The 19,838-nt window shown below is 50.3% G+C and overlaps 1 long non-coding RNA gene and 1 pseudogene across 1 annotated transcript; both read left to right on the forward strand.

The window, feature by feature from the left end:
* The first annotated feature begins 242 nt into the window (after window positions 1-242).
* On the forward strand, window positions 243-1,625 carry LOC127302480 (dehydration-responsive element-binding protein 1H-like; annotated as a pseudogene).
* Window positions 1,626-14,080: 12,455 nt separating this feature from the next.
* On the forward strand, window positions 14,081-15,699 carry LOC127298319 (uncharacterized). Its single transcript, XR_007849707.2, has 3 exons — window positions 14,081-14,367; window positions 14,630-15,157; window positions 15,259-15,699. It is a non-coding gene; the product is annotated as an uncharacterized lncRNA (long non-coding RNA).
* The last annotated feature ends 4,139 nt before the right edge of the window (window positions 15,700-19,838 follow it).

Consider the following 19,838-nt stretch of genomic DNA (forward strand, 5'->3'; position numbering starts at 1 on the left):
GATGTCTTTTCCTTTGACGTCATCAACCCCGGAGTCGCTGCCGCTCCTAACTCCCCGCGCGACGGGCCCACTTCTCCAATTTCTTTGCTTAACGCTGCAAAAGAAGGACACGCGTCAGCTCCTCACCGGAACGGCGCCGCCGCCCGCCGCCACGTATATGTTTGAGCGCGTGAGGCATAAACTATATAAGACCGCACCGATCGCACAGCAATGAGTTAGTTACCCAACACACTCCGAGCTCGACCTCAGCAAGATCGCCGGCAACCTCACACTCCACATCCCAACCATACCTGACGAAGCTAAAGCCAGCACCCAGCTAGTGATCGATCGGCAGCCAGCAATGGACATGAGCGGCTCATCTTCCTCTTCAACGTCGTCGCACGAGCACTCGGCGGCGTTGATGGCGCCGCCGCCCAAGCGTCCCGCGGGGCGCACCAAGTTCAAGGAGACGCGGCACCCGGTGTACCGCGGCGTGCGGCGCCGCGGCAGCGCGGGGCGGTGGGTCTGCGAGGTTCGCGTCCCCGGCAAGCGCGGCGAGCGGCTCGCTCGGCACCCACGCCACCGCCGAGGCCGCCGCGCGCGCGCACGACGCCGGCATGCTCGCGCTGCTCGGCGGCCGCCCGTCTCCGCCTCCGCCGCGCGCCTCAACTTCGCGGACTCCGCGTGGCTCCTCGCCGTCCCGTCCGCGCCGCCGACCTCGCCGCGGTCCGGTGCACGGCGCCGCCGCCGTCGCGGACTTGCAGCGCCGGGAGGCCGCCAGTTGCGTGGCGACCGTCCCCATTTACGAGGCCGACGCCTCCAGCTCGTCCGCGTCGTCTTCAGCGGACGACGCCGGTTCTTCGTCGGCGACGTCCCTGTGTTCTGAACTGGACGGATTGTTCGAGGTGCCGGCGGCTGCAGCACTTGGCATGGGAAACGGCATGTTCGACTTCGAGTTCGGCTTGTCCGGCGAAATGGACCTGGGGTCGTACTACGCGGACCTCGCGGAGGGGATGCTCCTGGAGCCGCCGCGGCAGGAATTCGCCGAGGTGTGCTGGGATGGCGGAGCTGATTACGCCGCGCTCTGGAGCTATAACTGAAACTGAAACACCACCATCTGGGATGAATCTACTCAGCCTAGTAAAATGTGTGCAACCCTTATCTGAACTCATCAAAGAAACGCGAGCGGAATGACAGTGCTGCTGCCTGTCGATCGGTTGAAGGTCAACGGTTTCAGATTTCAGGCAGGTCGCAAAAAAGATTTGCTTCCAGAAAAGGCCAATAGAAAAGAAAATAAGATGGAGAAAGCATCGAGCAGCCGAGAAACCATCCTAGGTCAGCCGGTTGAAGCTTACCGAAGCTACCTTTTCCTCAAAGTCCTGGTAGCCACGCGAACTGACGCGGCGATTTGATGTGCCTCCCTCACTCTTTGGTGGCGCCTTCCTGAATCCTATGGCCACCAGGGCAAGATGCCTAGATATAATGTGTCACCTTTTTTAGATGACGTATGCCACCTTAGATATTTAGTTTCGTGGAGTAGTGCAGTAGGTAAACACTGTTGCATTTGTTGTCTGTAATCGTTAGAATTTTGATCCGATGAAATGAAGGAAGGAAATTCTTTTCTCATGTTAATTAACTCTGGAGTTTATAGCCTCTCAATAATAAGCAATTTCCATATATTAATTTAACTCAACTAGATATCATGACACCAAGATTCACGAGATTTGCCTAGACGGCATCTTCGGTGTCAAACTCGGTGCTTCTTAGTTTCTCTTGTTTATCTGTGATCTAATTTCAAAAGGAATTCCTCATCATTTTGTATCGGTTTGGCCGTTGGCATTTGTTTATAAAACGGTGCGAAAGCATGTTTTGAGGAGACTAGATATACGATCAAAGAATATGCAATAACCTAGCACATATGTCTTAATTGCACATGCAGTAATCACAACGGGAATTAACAACTAAAATGAATTATGTACGATCTACAATAGATGTCATTTCTCCGCTACCGCCATCCCCCGTTCTTGCAGCCGTGAGGGTCCCCGTCCTCACCTCCACCTCCGCTGCTCCCGCGCAGGCGCCCTCTCAGCTCTGACCTGGGGTATGGATGATCTGGGCGACCTCTTGATCTCAATGATCAGGGGATCAGGCGACGTGGTGCTCATCATCGCAGGAAACCTGGGACTCTAGATTATCAGGAGATCAGGCGACCTGGTGCTCATCATCGCAGGAAACCTGGGACTCTAGATTATCAGGGGATGAGCGACCTGGGGCGGACGGGGTGAGACGACCTAGGGCGGAAGAGAGCACGACCTAGGGCAGAGGGGATGAGGCAACTTGGGACGAATGAGAACATGCTACTTGGGGCAGATGGGATCATGGGAGCTAGATGTAGCCGAGGAGTGCTCAATCTTTGCGGAAATGGAAGATGACCACCTGGTTTGAGGCGGAGATGGAAGACATGCGTAGCGATGTCATTTTGCCCGATTTTGCACCATGTCTGAAGCTTTCTTAAACGTCTTATATTTTGACATGGAGTGAGTATTAATTATTTTTAGTGAGAAATTATGTTACTAAGGAAAGATAAATGATACAAAAAGAGAAAACAACATTCTCTTATTTTTTTATTAAGAGATCATCTCTTAGGTAAGAAAATACAACATCCTCATTTTTCTCTTTTAAATAAACATAATGTCTATGAGGCAACTGTAATAGATACTACGCCACATCATTATACTTGTCCTAAACATTCACTGCATTAGCCAATATATACAATCACTAGCACAGTGGCCCTCACGCCACATGATACATGGATAACTGGGTATTGATCGGATTATTTTTTATAAAAATTCCTACCGTTGTATATGCTGAGGGATTCTAATGTGGTCATCAACATACATCTACGTACCACCATCAGGCTTCCGTCAGGCTGGCGGAACTGCAAGGCGACGTGGCAGGAATCTATGTTGGAGGCTATAGTTTTTCAGACGGGCACCCTCTGCATAATGACATGTATGTCGCCGGCGGATTTTGCCAAAGGTTTATCCCAGAAAACCCTTGCATACCCACATGTATGCCGATGGCCATCTTCGAGAGCTCGGCATGTCGGCTTTTATGCTGACTGACCCTATATCGTGTTACATGTATGTGTTTTAAATAAAACACGAATCTAATTTGTATAGCCTCCGTGTTTTAAATAAAGCACGAATCCAAATTTTACAGTCTCATGGTGCACATGTGGATAATTGGATATTGATTAGATCAATTTTCCGAAAATTTCTTTAGTAGTGGTATTAGTTATTTTTTAAGTTTAGTTTTATATGTTCAGTCACTCTATATTCCGATTAAAATCTAGATTTTTTTATCGCTAAATTATTAACATACAATTAGTTTGGATTAGAATCCTAACGGAAAGGCAATTTGAACTTTCCTTTCACGTGTAATACACGTGATGATTTTTTTTTTGCCTTGAAACACGTGAGAGGATTTGTAATGTAACTTTCTAGACTACTCTTTTTTATGTGTCACATACATGTCAAAGTGTATGTCCGTAAAATATATGTGTGAATACGTTACGTAATCTTTTTAAATCTTATCCACTAAAAGGGAGGTTGTCACGGACATGTGAAAGTGTATGTCCATAAAATATATGTGCGAATATGTTACGTAATCTTTTTAAATCTTGTCCATTAAAATTACAGATCTAACGGTCAAAATAATTCTGATGATGTGGATCAATGTAGTGCCTCTATTTTAGACCCTCGTATTATGCTTTTAGTATATAATAGATAGAATTAGAAGTTTTGGCGGGAGTACTACAAAGTAGCCGGGACGAAGCGGGGCAGTCATCGAAACCTGGCTCGAGAAAAGCCTCGCCCGTGGACCTGAACAAAAAAATTCCCAAGTCCTTGCGACGCCGGCTGCTGTTCGACTGAAACAAAGCTGACACGCTCTGACTGACTGGACTTGCTGTACATGCTCCTGTGATTGTGTTAATGTTTCTTTGGGAGGTCTTTTTAGGTGTAAATTTAAGAAGGTAGCCCTTTTGTCTGTATAGCAAACCGGTAATCTTTATTGTAGGAAAAAGAGAGAACTAGTTTGTTTAACTTGAGCGTTGCAGGCTGACCTGATGTTTCTGTAATTACCTATTGTTGGTGCTAATTTTGTTTGTTGAGCTGGAATGCAACAGACGTCTGACTGTAATAAATCCATGAAGCAAGAACATGTAGAAGCTTTGGAACAAACTGAAGAGGCTTTCGGTATAACAAAACAGTACTTGAACAGCTGAACACTGTGGGTGCGTTTGGCCTCAGAAAAGTTTAGAGATCATATTTTTAGTTTCAGAAACGTTTGAAAAAAATTCTCGATGAAGCCAATGATGAAATCTACTAACAAAGAAAATCTCAATGTGAAATTCTTTACATTGTAGGCTACACAAAAATGACAAGTGTGTACTCCCTCCGTCCCGTTTTAATCAACGCGGGAGGAGAAAAACAGTTCACTAATCACATTTTACAGTCCAGTCCTTAACAAAAACAGTAACCTCCGTCAAGCACTGGATCGATCGAGCTGGATCGATGAGGATGCCACCCGCCTCCGCCCGCTCCTGATGGGGCCCGCCACGCACGGCGGCGGCGGCGACGGGGAGCTGCCGCCGCGGCGACGACGGAGCTGCCGCGGCGACGGGGAGCTGCTGCCGGCGGCGACGGGAGCTGCTGCCGGCGGCGGCGACGGGGACGTGTCTGGGCGAGTGTCGGGGTCAGGTTCCGCGACAGCCTCCAGCTCCGCCAGCCTGGGCTCCTCGGGCAAGAAGGCAGGGACGACACGGGCCTCACCAGCGCCGGCGAACCCGCTGCGGCGGTGGGACAGGCCGCCTTGATGGCGCGCCCAACAGATGAGACGGTGGAGGAAGCCGTGGCTGCAGGGGCGGCGGCGGTGGCGGTGGAGGGAGAGGACTGGGAGGGAGGGGACGGGGGTAGGGGAAGGGGACGACGGGGTCGTGGGGCTGGTTTCCAGTTGACTCGGCAACCAACAATGTACGCTCAAAAAACAAGAAAAGGTGGGGGGTTTTCGCAAAAAAGACAGCCAAGTTAATTAAATTGGGACGGAGGGAGTAGATCTGAGCGTAATGAATAGTGCTCATTTCAAAACTGTAAAACTCGTCAGATTTTGTCATTTTTGTGTAGCTTAGAATACAAATAACTTTACATTGAAATTTTGCAGATTTCATCATTGGTTATAACCAATATTTTATTAGATTTTTTTGAAAATTTTAAATATAATTTCTAAAATTTTAAAATAAAAGGTTACATGTAGCTCGGCCTCCATTTACGATTTCTCAATACTCTACGTTCATGTGTGGTGACACGAGCAGGAAGACCAAAAGGGTAACTGTCGTCATCAACGTATCATCATCCATTACGAGTAAACATGTGGTGCTTGCCCCCAGCTACTACCACATCCAAGTAGTCTTTCTGTTCCTGTCAAAATTGTCGTAGTCTCGTAGACGCAAGCGTAGTGTGCTTTCTGCTGTCGCTTCGCTGGTCCAGTGGGCGCGCTAGTGGTTTTGGAGGAAGCAGCCGCAGAGCTCTGACGCGCTAGCTCAGTTAGCCGCTGTTTCTCCTACCGTTCCTGTCGTCCCTTCGCTGGTCCAGTACGCGAGCGTGTGGTGGTGGACTGGGTGGAGGAAGCAGTCGCGCTACTCTGACGCGGTGAATGATCGATGCACATACACGCGCTAGCCCAGCTAGCGTCTCCTCATCCGATTAGCGTGTACTACTGTGGCCAACATGGCATCCATTTTCTCCGCAAAAAAAAAAAAAAAAAAACATGGCATCCATTTGATGTGTCGCTAGCGACTTGGCTTCTAGTTGCATTGATCTTTGCCGTGATGTGGGCAGTTGGTAGTGACGCCCATGTTTTTGAAGCCGTTGACTAGCAGGAGAATTGAGGGAAAAAAACAACATATGGTAATCATGAAACAGTAAGACAACATCTAAACCAATTGTCCTGCAGATTTTAAATCTCCGTTTTTCTACTAGAGATGATGTGCTTGTGTCGAATATTATGTACAAGATATGTTACATTTCGACTTTGAGTTATAATAAGTGTCGATAGGTTACGAGTAGTGTTCAAAGTCGGGCGGTAGTAGCCGGGACCCCCTATATAACGTGGAGAGGTGCCTCACAATATAACCTATGGCGATTTGATAGCAGCAAGAGCGCAAGGGGAGCCGGCAACATGTTTCGGTGCCTAAGACGACCATGTAAAGGTCTTCGTCGCCCACGCCTTCTCCCGCTCTGGAATGTCAAATCGGTGTTGGACATGCTCTGATTGCTCTCTGCCATGGATGCACAGGTTGTCAAACATTGTGATTCTCTTTTCCTAAATTTAGAAGGGCTTAAATGTAAAACAGACTTGTATTAGGTTGTCCACACTTTTTTTAGGATCGGAGGGAGTATATTAATAACGATTACACACAACTTCTGCACCAACAAGGATGCACACAACCAATGAAAAAAAGCATAAAACTAAGACTCCATCGTCGTGATGAAACATTTGCAACAACATCCCTCTAAACATCACCAAAGACAACACTCAGACTACAAAAGAGACTCTCTGAAATCAACGTCTCTAAGAAGAAAACAATGATCAAGCGTTGTCGTCTTCCGGTCGAAGGTCTTAAGCTTTGACCCTGGAGAAAATATGAGTTCACAAAATAATGACTTCAGCAAGACCATTGCTAGGTACAACCAATAAAGGCCAGACCTTGCGTTCTACCCTAAATCGTGACTCAGCACTCCATGAAAAAATGTAGTCCTTATGTGCTGCCACCCCCTCTTGCCGAGGCCGCATGCTCCACCATGAACGCCCACCATTGATATCCCGGCAACCTTGCCCTTCCTCTTACCGGAGCGCGGACTGTCGCGTGGCCTCCTCCTGCTGGCGCGCCAGGGCGAGGAACGCCCACGCGTCGGCATCCTCCTTCGCCTTCCTGGCCTCCGCGCCTCGGCGAGGTGCGGCCATTTGGCCAGCTCCTCGAGGTTGTTGACCTCGCGGGACACAACCAGCGCGGCGTGCATCTCGGGGTCGTCGTCCTCCTCGGGCTGGGCATGTGGCGCTTGCGCTGGCGCCTCCGTGGGCTCGTCGATGTAGAGGCCACCAGGGCGGCGGCCAGCCCTCCTAGCAAAGCGTGTGCGGCCGCGCGCGAGGCGGCTGCCGCCGAGGCCTCGCCGTCGCCGAGGTGACGCATGTGCACCGGCGCGCATCGTGCTCCACCTCGAACCTCAAGTCCTAGTTGACTTGTGTCGTTGTAGGCGGGGTCCTCCCGAAAGTTCGTCGGCAGCTGTAGGCGGGGTCGTCGTTGTAGGCGGGGTCCTCCCAAACTAGATATTTAGATATCTAGTTGGTGGAGTAGTGTAGTAGGTAAACACTGTTGCATTTTTTGTTTGTTAAAGCACCTGTTGGAGACCCTGGGACACAATCTAGATGGAAATTGGTCCGGATTGGACCTATTTTTGACATGGGGAGCAATGATTTTCCAGCTGTCTCCCCACACACGGCGCTCGTGAAGATGCACGTCGCCGCGTGAGGTGTTCGACCTGTTGCGTGGCTGGCGGCATCTCGCCTGGCCTCGACGCCCTCATCCATGTCGGCCTCCGAGCAGCTAGACGACGCATAGAAGTCTGAATCCGATGCCGCCGCCCAATCAAGGACCGTCGCGGCGATGGCTCGCCGACATCATCATCGTCGTGAGAGTCCGCGGCAAGTAACGGGTGGCACAACAGCTGCTCGCAGGTCCACCGCTCGCCGGCGCCACATACTTAATGCTTGTTTCAAGAGGAATTTCTCATCACTTTTGTACCAGTTTAGCCGTTTGGCTTTATTTATAGAGCGGGACCAAAACTTGTTTCAAGAGTAAACAAGATATGTGATCAAAGTATAGGCAATAACCTGGGTAGCACACAAGGTGATAGTAAATGTGGCTAAACCGGGTAAATTCCCCAGTGGATTCACTCCACCAGAGAAGCTGGGTAAATATTCAGACAAACAAAGGCAGCCGAGAAGATTATAGAGGGGCAATGAGAGGAAAAGAGATTAATACGAGTCAATAGAAGAAAAAGGGACGAATGATCTCACCTAGTCGTGTTCGTGCAGCTAGCATGTGTCGTTCACGACCTCAAACTTCCGTCCGCAAGATTTGTTCAATAGCTGAGATGGGAACCAAGAGAAAGCCGGTGCCTGTGGCGGCTGCAACCCGAGCTGTGGTCACACCTGCACAGTTGGCCGCTGCTCTGCGGCTCCCCGCCGTCAAATCCAGTGCCCTATATTGTTTCCAGCAAAGGATGGATGGAGAGATGGATCATAAAGCCAAACCAAACGAGCTAGTTTCTTCCAACACCCGTCGATGCACACACAGATGGAATTAAAGCTATGCTTCAAAATAAATACGCAAGAGCACCAAACCAAGCCAAACCACATACATACCTCATGGTCTCCAGCCTCCGACGGACAACACACCGCTCGACTCGCTCGACTAACAGATTGAGATGAATCTACCAGTCTTGCCATCGGGCTCAAGCTGGTTGGCCATGGTGCCCCCTTTCCTCTCCTCTCCTCGACAAAGTCAAAGTCTAAGTCATAGTCACACGCGCAATCCGCACGCGGTGTGTGACGAGTGACTCGCATATATAGAACCAAGGGAGACTGAAACAAAATGTGACGACCGGTGGATGTGATTGAGAAGATGGATGAACGGTTCAGATCAACTGTTCCAGGATCGCTGACTTGGCAGTGGGTCTTGTTAATCAAAACGTCTCTTGGTAGATGATACGAGGGCATCTTAATCGGTACTTGGAAAGCCGATCCCATTTGCTCCATTAATTGCAGTTGTGGGCGGGCTGGCAGTGTTGCATGCTGACTAGGGAAGTGGGAAGCTAGCCTTAATTAAAAAGCATGCATGCAGATTTATGGGTCATTTCTACTAAGAGATTCCTTCCGTACTAGTAGCCCCCTTAGCCTTAGTCATGCATTCCACGCATGCAGACTTACGGATCCTAATTTTTCGTGCATTCCACTCATGACTCTAGCTCTTGGCAAACCTGTGCCGTCCTCCCCATGCCAAAGAGTTGCAACATGAGGAAGAGTTGCAACATGAGCGTCGCCGGCCGATAGCGAACTCTAGTATTGTTGGTCGGGGCGAAAGCATGTTTTCTTATATCGCTCTTCAGCGTCGTGTCCACTCCTCGAAGTCGCCTCTGGTCAGTGATACTCCCCACATTCAAGCTTTGTTGAACTTAATATATATGGTCTTCGCAATATCCACAATAAACCTGATTTTGGTATAATTTTCTAGCATTTTATTTTGGAAAGTTTTTAAACACCTCTATTTCAGAACTTGGCTTAGTGCTGCTTAAAATTTCCTAAGACGCGCATAGGTAGAGTCTAGAGACACATGTACTAGTACGTGATTGCCAGCCATGCATGCAACCAAGACCACTAGAACACCTAATGTTAGGAAATTTTGACATCAAGTTTACTATTTCTTTGACATTTGATCACACGACAGAATAATGGATAATAAAAGAGATAATATGTAGAAAGGATAACTCTTGTGCTATTTTAAATATAGAATTCAACCACAAGTTTTGATCATGCCATTTAGCGCCTTCAAACACACAAGGTGACCAAGTAGCTTGTCTCTCATAAGATGCTCCAGGCCAATTGATCTAGCAGTACTGATAACGTAAGATGAAATAGAAGTGCAAATAACCCACTGTATCAGTCAATCCCTAAAAGCTCACATCGGTGGAAGAAATAAACAATGAAAGCATGATTGGCCGGACGAAACCGCATGGCTCCCTACATCCTTGCCAACGAACCACCTCCGATCCACTTCTCCCCTACACGACAGCTCGTGCTTCCCTGTGTACAACCTCCAACGCATTGGTCAGTGGAACCAAGGCTCGGCGGCTTGACCGTCGTGACAGCTGACCAAGAAAAATACATCAATATGAAAGAAGCAGGATAAGCAACAGGGCATGGCATCACCTTGACAATTGGGGCATGGAAAGGAGAAACAAAGGAGAATATATTCAGTATGTCATCCACAAATCTTACATTGACATACAAATAGCTCAACCGGAGAATCACATAACATGCAAGTTGTGTTCTTTTATGCTACTAACAGGAAAACGTATATGTACGGCTTATCAAAATTTGTGTTATCCTACTATCACTACTACTTCAGCAAACTTCTATTTACCATCGTTAGATCACTACGGGAACCCGCCGACGTGCCGCCGGCCAGACCAGTGCCGACGGCCGCCGTCGGCACAGCCTCGCCGTCGCCCAAAGAAAGTAGCCGTCGGCACAGCCTGGCCGTCGGCACAGAACCACCAGAGCCGACGGCCGCCGTCGCACACTTTGGCCGTCGGCACAAACCCAGTCAGGCCGACGGCACGTAGCCTAGCCGTCGGCACATGGACATATGGTGGGGCCACAGACAGCCACCGACAACGGCGTCAGCAGGTGGCAAACGGCGTGATGTGGGCCGACGGCCAGGCCGTCGGCACAGCTTCCCCGCCAAATTTTCCTTCTTCCCGCCCTTATTCGCGCCATTTTTTCGCGCCACTTCCTATGTAGGCCGACGGCCAGGCCGTCGGCACAGGTTCCCGCCATTTTTCCCCCCTCCTTCCCTCCCGCCATTCTTCTCGCGCCCATTCTCTCCCGCCAATTATTCCCGCCGTTTCAGCCCTCGTCGTCCTATATATAGCCATGTCTTCTCAACACTAACATCACCAGCAACATTTCTCTCCTCATCAACTCTCTCATCCAAAAACACCACAGAATCCTCTCGAGCTCACCGCCGCCGAGATGGCTCCTCGTCGCCGTAGCAACACGGGCTTCATCGGCGTTCGCCGCGGGCTGCGGGCCATTTCGCGTCCGAAATCTCCGCCGGTGGTGTGCGTGTGTGGCTCGGCACCTTCTACACGAAGGAGGCTGCTGCCCGCGCATACGACGTTGCTGCTTGGAGGTTTGGCCGGTCGCGCCACGAATTGAACTTCCCGGAGGTCAGGTCTCTGACGGAAGCCGAGAGTCTCTCTACTGAGCCGCTACTTCGCTCGTAGGGTGAAGCGCAGCGGTTCAGAGATGGCCAGCGGCGGATTGATACCACCGAGGCGGACGAGCAGTTCATGGCACGGTGGCGCAGAGACCATCCCGAGACGTCGCGGCCACGCGCGCATTCTGGAAGGAGAAGCGTGCGTACACAGAGAGAGAGGAGGGCGGGAAAGCGGCAGAGGAGGGCCGAATATGACGCGGAGTACGCCAAAGGAGAGGCGTCGACATGGGGGGAAATGATGAACGGTGGTTTTCGTACCTCTCAAGTACCGCTTCAGAGGACACCCCTAGCGAGGACGAAGATTTCGAGAACTGATTAGTATGTGTGTGTGTCGAGTCCGTGTGTCTAACGGGTCATGTGTCGACCTGTTAAGTGCTTTGTTCGTGTGTGGGTTTAGTTTTTTAAGTGTTTTGGTTTGTGTGTTAGTAGTGTAGTTTTTAAGTGCTTTGCTTCGTGTGTGGGTGTACATATGTCCTAAACAAACCAAAGCAAATAAAAAATCCATTGTTACACCGTCACACGGAGAAAGCTATAGGGGTAGATCTGCGGGGTCCCCGCCCTAGGGTTTCCGAAGATACAGATCAGCGGAGCGTCTAACCGCTTAAAAACTTGCATATGTCCCTAGCATATGTGCACAAGTGTGATGTAGGGTTTGGCTAACCTTGCATGTACCCGGCGTTGACGATTTTCGCAGACATGGGCCAGCACTTGGTGAAAATCCTGGATCGGAATGTGCAAACTCCAGGTACGGCTAAAATGGAGCCTATTTTATGGTAAAGTAAGCCCAACCTATGGTTTCCCATGTACATATGTCCTAAACAAACCAAAGCAAATAAAAAATCCATTGTTACACCGTCACACGGAGAAAGCTATAGGGGTAGATCTGCGGGGTCCCCGCCCTAGGGTTTCCGAAGATACAGATCAGTGGAGCGTCGGAACCGCTTAAAAACTTGCATATGTCCCTAGCATATGTGCACAAGTGTGATGTAGGGTTTGGCTAACCTTGCATGTACCCGGCGTTGACGATTTTCGCAGACATGGGCCAGCACTTGGTGAAAATCCAGGATCACAATGAGCAAACACCTGGAACCCCTAAAAAGGAGCCTATTTTATGGTAAAGTAAGCCCAACCTATGGTGTCCCATGTACATATGTCCTAAACAAACCAAAGCAAATAAAAAAATCCATTGTTACACCGTCACACGGAGAAAGCTATAGGGGTAGATCTCGGGGTCCCCGCCCTAGGGTTTCCGAAGATACAGATCAGCGGAGCGTCGGAACCGCTTAAAAACTTGCATATGTCCCTAGCATATGTGCACAAGTGTGATGTAGGGTTTGGCTAACCTTGCATGTACCCGGCGTTGACGATTTTCGCAGACATGGGCCAGCACTTGGTGAAAATCCAGGATCTGTATGTGCAAACTCCTGGTAGGATACCTCCTACGTACCACCTATCACATGCCATATGCGCGCGGAAGCCATCTGGGAATCCCACCCGCTTCCTGCGGTGCCCCGCCGAATCCGCTGGAAACTGACCGGATTTGAACTGGGGCGACACTTTCCTTCGCTCAATAAATGGAGGGAAAAATGGTTTTAGGTCTATGACGCGTCATTTTATGTGCTAAATGTTTTCCGTTTCGCGCGTTGGCGGCCGGGTGCTACCGCGCGCTCGCACGGCCATACCGCATATGTCCCGGCGGCCCCGTTTTGCGCAGTTGGCAAAGCAAACGGAGCCAAAAAAATCGAGCGGAGCCGCGTGGCGTCATTTTATGTGTCCTAGAAACCACTGCAAAAGACGGAACTGGGATACGGCAATTATCTTGGAGAACCCTTCACGAACAGGGCTATCTCGTCCGGAGTTCTATGGCTTTTAGGGGAAATGAGTAGGAAACGGCCCGTTTCACCACATAGTTTGTCGGAACGAGGCCATATTTGGCACGTGCGTGGGCCTTAGGATGGGAAGCAAGGCCCAGGTCGCGGAGTTCCACTCTTAACCAACGGCGACGGTGTTTCCATTTTCGGGTGCCTAAGGGCTTTTTTTTGTGAAGCAGCTACATGGTGCGCATTTCAGTATCGCGCGGGACCTCCGCGCAGCGGTAGGATACCTCCTACGTACCACCTATCACATGCCATATGCGCGCGGAAGCCATCTGGGAATCCCACCCGCTTCCTGCGGTGCCCCGCCGAATCCGCTGGAAACTGACCGGATTTGAACTGGGGCGACACTTTCCTTCGCTCAATAAATGGAGGGAAAAATGGTTTTAGGTCTATGACGCATCATTTTATGTGCTAAATGTTTTCCGTTTCGCGTGTTGGCGGACGGGTGCAACCGCGCGCCTGGTACGGCCATACCGCATGTCCCGGCGGCCCCGTTTTGCGCAGTTGGCAAAGCAAACGGAGCCAAAAAATCGAGCGGAGCCGCGTGGCGTCATTTTATGTGTCCTAGCAACCACTGCAAAAGACGGAACTGGGATACGGCGATTATCTTGGAGAACCCTTCACGAACAGGGCTATCTCGTCCGGAGTTCTATGGCTTTTAGGGGAAATGAGTAGGAAACGGCCCGTTTCACCACATAGTTTGTCGGAACGAGGCCATATTTGGCACGTGCGTGGGCCTTAGGATGGGAAGCAAGGCCCCGGTCACGGATTTCCAATCTGAACCACGGGCGACGGTTTTTCCATTTTCGGGGTGCCGGAAGGGCTTTTTTTTGTGAAGCAGCTACATGGTGCGCATTTCAGTATCGCGCGGGACCTCCTCGCAGCGGTAGGATACCTCCTACGTACCACCTATCACATGCCATATGTGCGCGGAAGCCATCTGGGAATCCCACCCGCTTCCTGCGGTGCCCCGCCGAATCCGCTGGACCCATGTCAAAAGGAGTACCTCAAAGGCTGGGAAGTCGTGTTCAAGGTATCACCACACGGTAAGCTACCCATGCCCTCCGACGAGGATTACAACAACATTGACCCTGTAACATACGAGGGAATTTTTTATCAAGAGCAAGAGAACTTTGGGGATTTCGAAATAGAAATTGGTCTTGAGGACCTCCAGAACGAGGCACATCTTCATGGTGAAACAGTGGTGGACCTAAAGGACATACAAATGCTCACCAAGTTACATGAGGGCAATGGGTTCAATGATGAGCCTCCACCGGACATTCCCACCCAACCTCATTACTCACATGATACTGATAGTGATAGTGAAAATGAGAACCCAATGCCTCGTTATGAGAACCCAATGCCTCATTATGATAGTGATGATTCGAGGTGAGGGTCCTTTATGCCTTTATGCTTAGTATCTATTTCTCCATATGCTTCTTATACTTAGTATTTATTTTTCAATATGCTTCTTATGCTTAGTATCTATTTTTCAATATGCTTCTTATGCTTAGTATCTATTTTTCAATATGCTTCTTATGCTTAGTATCTATTTTTCAATATGCTTCTTATGCTTAGTATCTATTTTTTGCTTAGTGTCTACATTTTATTAAGGCATGAATGCTTACTTGTTTACTCTTTGTCAATGCAGGTGATTGATCAATATGAGCGGAAGCAAGCAATCCATGAACTCCATTTTGAAGAGTATGACCCAACAGAAGTTCACCGGGACCACTAGAAGTGGAAGACCAACGCGTGTCAGCTCGCGTTACGCGGACGATGACACGGGTGGAGTTGGAGGTGGAGGTGTAGGTGGAGGTGGAGGACGTGGTGGAGGTGGAGGACGAGGTGGAGGTGGAGGACGAGCTGGAGGACGAGGCGGAGGCGGAGGTGGAGGACGAGGACGAGGTGGAGGTGGAGGACGAGGACGAGGTGGAGGTGGACCTTTCCTTGGTGACATACCCTCTGCTTCTGGCGACGTGGCTTCCCAGTCCGCTCACACACAGTCTACTGAGGGGGAGATGGAGGTGGAGATGGAGGTGGAGGGGCAGGACGAGGAGGCGGAGAGGGAGATGGCGCCGAAGAAGTTGCGCATTCGTGGTGAAGCGCAAGTCCCTGATGAGAGGAGGGAGCCTACTAGCCAGGATGCGAAAGCCCTCATCATCCCGAACGAAAAAGAGTAAGTTTAATTTTGAACATTTAGATTCATTTTGCTATGTACTAATGTTTTCATTATTGTGCATAACTGATTGGCATACTAATGTTTTGATTATTGTGCAGCAATTGGACATATGACAAGGGGGTTCGCCAGCCGTCGAGCATGATTGGAGCTCTTATTAGGCAGTACTGGCCGGGCTTTTACACTCCGGTCCCCGGCGGCGAGAAGAAGCTAGCCGAGACTTGGGCGGACTATGAGGCAGCTCCTTGCCCGGGCTTTGGGACAGCTTCTGACGCCGTGTACACCAAGTTTTGGGTAAAGCATGCTTCTCGAGTTTACTTCATAGTTGATGACCACACTATGCTAACTCATGTCTCTCTCACAATTATTCTTATGCATGATTGCAGACCCATTATAAGGTTCCTGATGATATGGTTGAGCAAGGGAGGGCGGTACTGACTAGGGCTTGTCAGAGGTTGACAAGGCAACAGTGGTACAATCAGAAGCATACCTGCATCGGGCACTTCAAGGCTGAGCAGGGCACGAGGGTCAAGAAAGCTGACAATATCGTGGACGATCCTCACCGACAAAGGAAGATTACTTCAAGGTAAGTAAATATTCAATGAGACTCTATGTTGCTGCATAGTTGGGATTGCATTATGTGTTCTTCAAATGAGTTTTGGTTTTTCAGGTTATGCCCCTATGGTGCGAGAATAAGGAAGACGCATTTGAGGCCTTGGTAGCGAGGTGGGTTGGCGAAGACGCCGACTTCAACGCCAAGAGCGCGCGCAACAAGGCAAACCGGGGCACAGGAGGAACACACAGTGCGGGAAGCCGCAGACTGAGCGCTACAGAAGCACAAGGTACATATATACATGGAACAACTTGCATTTATTTCCCTCATATTACTACTTGATACACATAACATTTATCTTGCTGTGCAGGAGGCGGAACTCGGGGAGCCTCTCACCGAGGTGGGAGGGTGGCGTAAGATGAAGCTGAAGCAGCCCGATCTAAGCCAGCCTCAGCCCTCGCTGCTCGAGTACTTCGGCTATGCCGAAGAGGAGTTGGAGAAGTACTGCTCGGTGTTCAAGGGTCTTCATCCGGAGGTGGATGATCCTATTGAGCAGGAGACCGACTTGACGGCGATTATGGTGGCGGGGAGCGGCGCGGAGCATGGCCGCACGAAGCTTCTTAGTGGGGTGATCAAGCCGCAGAGGACCCTCACGCAGATCAGGTCTACCCTCACCACCGGCGACCCACCGGTCGCGCCTCCTCGACACCGTCGTACGGATGTAAGTTTTCTCATTTCCATCTTCTTTCCAACATTCATCCCTGAATGGCTAAATTGACATGACTCCTTTTCTTGGAAATTGTAGCCTCACTTTGAGGCCGCCTACGCGGCCGCTTATGAGAAGTATTTGACGGTTGTAGCAGAGTGGGACCTCAAGAGAGCGGCTTGGGAAGAGTACTGTGGAGGCGACGAGTCGTGTAAGTTCCAATCTTTTATGGTTCGAAGACATGACAAGTCCCACCTCCCCTTTTTTTATATCTGCGGCGCTTGACATCTAAACTATCTTGCAGGCGGTCGGACGTTCTTCCCGATCCGGAGAGAGGATCGCACTTCCGGCCGAGGAGCCAGCTAGGCCGGGGCCGGCTCCAGTGTGCCCATCGAGGGAAGCTTTCGCGGCCACATACTACGCACGGACTCCGATAAGTCCTGTGCCTAACCAGTTCTCACCGCTTTCCTTTCCCATGTGTAAGATGCTAACTCTTGTCAAACATGTAGGGCACGGGAAGTTCGCGGAACCGACCCTCTCCTGGTTCGTCGCGCGAGGGCACACCGATGCACCCCGGCCACCATTCTCCCGGTGCTTCAGGGTTTTCACCTGCTGGCGATGGTCTCGTGCCATGGTTCTACTTCGGTCTACCTCGACAAAGGCCGGACGCCTGAATTTACGAGTCGGGAACTTGGTTGGACCCCGATCTTAGTTTCCCTTAGCTAGGTGTCTAGCGGGTGTGCGTCGATCGTGTGTGCCATGTGTCGACGATGTATGATGATTGTGTGTGCTACATGACACATATTTGTATCACGATGATGTTGTTGCTACATTTGATGATGATTATGTGCTGTGCAACATTTGTGATGCATTTGAATGTATATTACTGCTATATATGCTGTGTGTCTTGTCTGGGCCAGTAAATGCTGGGGAAACCAAATGGTTATGGTCTGTGCGGCGGGAATCGCCGCCGGCACAGCCCCCTGGACGTGCCAAATGGCAGGGGCTGTGCCGACGGCTATGCCGTCGGCACAGGAAGGTTGCGCCCAGCGGCAGCGCGGAGCGGGCGGCGCCGCGTCTGGCCGAAGGACTGGGCCGACGGCCAAGCCGTCGCACAGAGCAGGGGCGTGGAGGGGTGGCCGCCGGTGGTCGTCCGATGGCTGTTTTTGGGCCGCGGGCTTGGCCGTCGGCACAACAGCAGGGGCGTGGACGCGTGGCGGCCGCTGGTCATCCGATGGCAGTGTCTGGGCCGACGGCTTGGCCGTCGGCACAGGAGCAGGGGCGTGGACGCGTGGCAGCCCGTGGTCGTCCGATGGCAGTTGATGGGCCGACGGCTTGGCCGTCGGCACAACAGCAGGGGCGTGGACGCGTGGCGGCCGCTGGTCATCCGATGGCAGTGTCTGGGCCGACGGCTTGGCCGTCGGCACAAGACCTTTCCTCGACCTAACGGCCGTTAGACGCTCCGCGGGCCCCACGTTGGATCGTGCCGACGGCATCGTGCCGACGGCGTCGTTTGACCGTCGGCCGAGTCCGTGCCGACGGCAAAGGCTGGGCCGACGGCGAGCCGATCGTGCCGAGGCGATATTGTGCCGACGGCGGTGTGCCGACGGCGGCCGTCGGCACAGACGTGGGCCGACGGCAGTCTTCTTTGTGCCGACGGCCGCCGGCCGTCGGCCCCTCGGCTGGTTCCCGTAGTGGATAGGACCATACATAAAAAAGACAATCCATGCTGAAATTCTAATACCAATTTACCATCATTACCATCATCTAAGTACAAGTGACAATAATGTCAACAATACTATTATTCCAGGGAAGAATATTAGTTTCTAAATCAACACAACAATAAAGATACACCTATATATTCTTCTATTTATCAATCAAAAGAACAAAATGTTTATGCTCCAGGAAAACAACTTGACTTTCGTAACTAGCTACCATACTGGAGGCACCTACAAGACCATCGTGCAAATATAGGTGCCACTTAGCACACAGTTCAAAGAAGTTACGACACTGTTGCATCATAACCAGAGATCCCGGGCGCCCCTAGGGTGAAATTCTTCATTTGGTTGGCCTGCCTTGACAGGTGCTGGACGGGTGAGAGGCTGGCGCGTCGTGGTCTGCCACATGCGCCCAAATGCCCGCTGTGTGACCAATCCGAGGAGACTATGACGCACCTTCTCACTAGGTGCTCATTCTCCAGAACGGTCTGGTTCGAGATCCTCTCGTGGATCCGATCCACCTCTGGACCTCCTTCTCCGGAAGGGGACTTCACAGAGTGGTGGTCGCAGGTGGTGCGTACCGCCCCTCGCCAGTTGCGTAAAGGTACATCGTCGATAATCATGCTCACGGCGTGGTGGATCTGGAAGCACCGGAATGCTGCGATCTTTGACAACGCACAGCCTTCAGTGCCTTCCCTGCTCGGCGACATCAAGACCGAAGCGCAACAGTGGGCGAGTGCGGGAGCCCGGGGTGTCCGCCAGCTCCTCCCCTAGGCTAGGTCTCCTCTCTTGGGTCGAGTTGTAATGCGGGGTGTTCGTCCTCTCATGGACATGTACGTATAACCTTTCTTTCTATCTATCAATGCATCGAAACGCAAGTCTTTTGCGTTTTCGCAAAAAAATATAGAGCTACTCACACAATTACACACTAGTATTACTACACGCAAATCCAGGAATCGCCATGGGAAAAAAGATATGCAGCCATCAGCCACCCAAGAGCATATGTTTCGATATTTTTAAAAAAAAAGCATCATTTGGAGAAAATTGCGACCTGTTCTTTCTACTCTTGAAACATCAATCAAACAAGCTCTTCTATAGCCACAAAGTTGTGCTGGAAACAGTGAGATCATCCATGAAATTAGGGAACTAGCATCTGTGTGTCAAGAAAGGAAGTTATTGTTGTGAAAAAAAGATTAACTCCGCGTAAACTATGGATACTAGTATGTTAAACCTTGTTGCTAAACGACTACCACACAAGTGATAGACGCCTAGACGGAGTGCAAAACTTCAAATACATAAAGGTAATAATGTTCGTAATAAGCATGGTTGCACAAGTTTATCAGATGGACCATTTAAAAGCCACTCTCACTCCACTTTACTCCTGGTCCATAACAGCTTAGAAAACGTTCTAAAAGAAGAAAAGGGCAGGGAATCTGACAATCCATCACAAAACAATCAATCAAGAGTCAACTCTTGATTCAACATACAATAATGAAAGAATTATATACCATGGCATGTCTTCTCTAATGGTTAGTAAGCAACTGCAAATTCACTCCTTATTTATTAGACACCTTCAATTCGATGTGTTTAATAAGTTGCCACTACATATATTGGTTGAAAAGCGCACCAAGTAGAAAACACTCTCAGCTAGTCAGAAAACAGCAACAACTTCTGTACCAAAACATGATCCTTCTGGCAAATGGA

This window comes from Lolium perenne, chromosome 5, assembly GCF_019359855.2.
Source record: "Lolium perenne isolate Kyuss_39 chromosome 5, Kyuss_2.0, whole genome shotgun sequence".
Classification (NCBI taxonomy): Eukaryota; Viridiplantae; Streptophyta; class Magnoliopsida; order Poales; family Poaceae; genus Lolium; species Lolium perenne.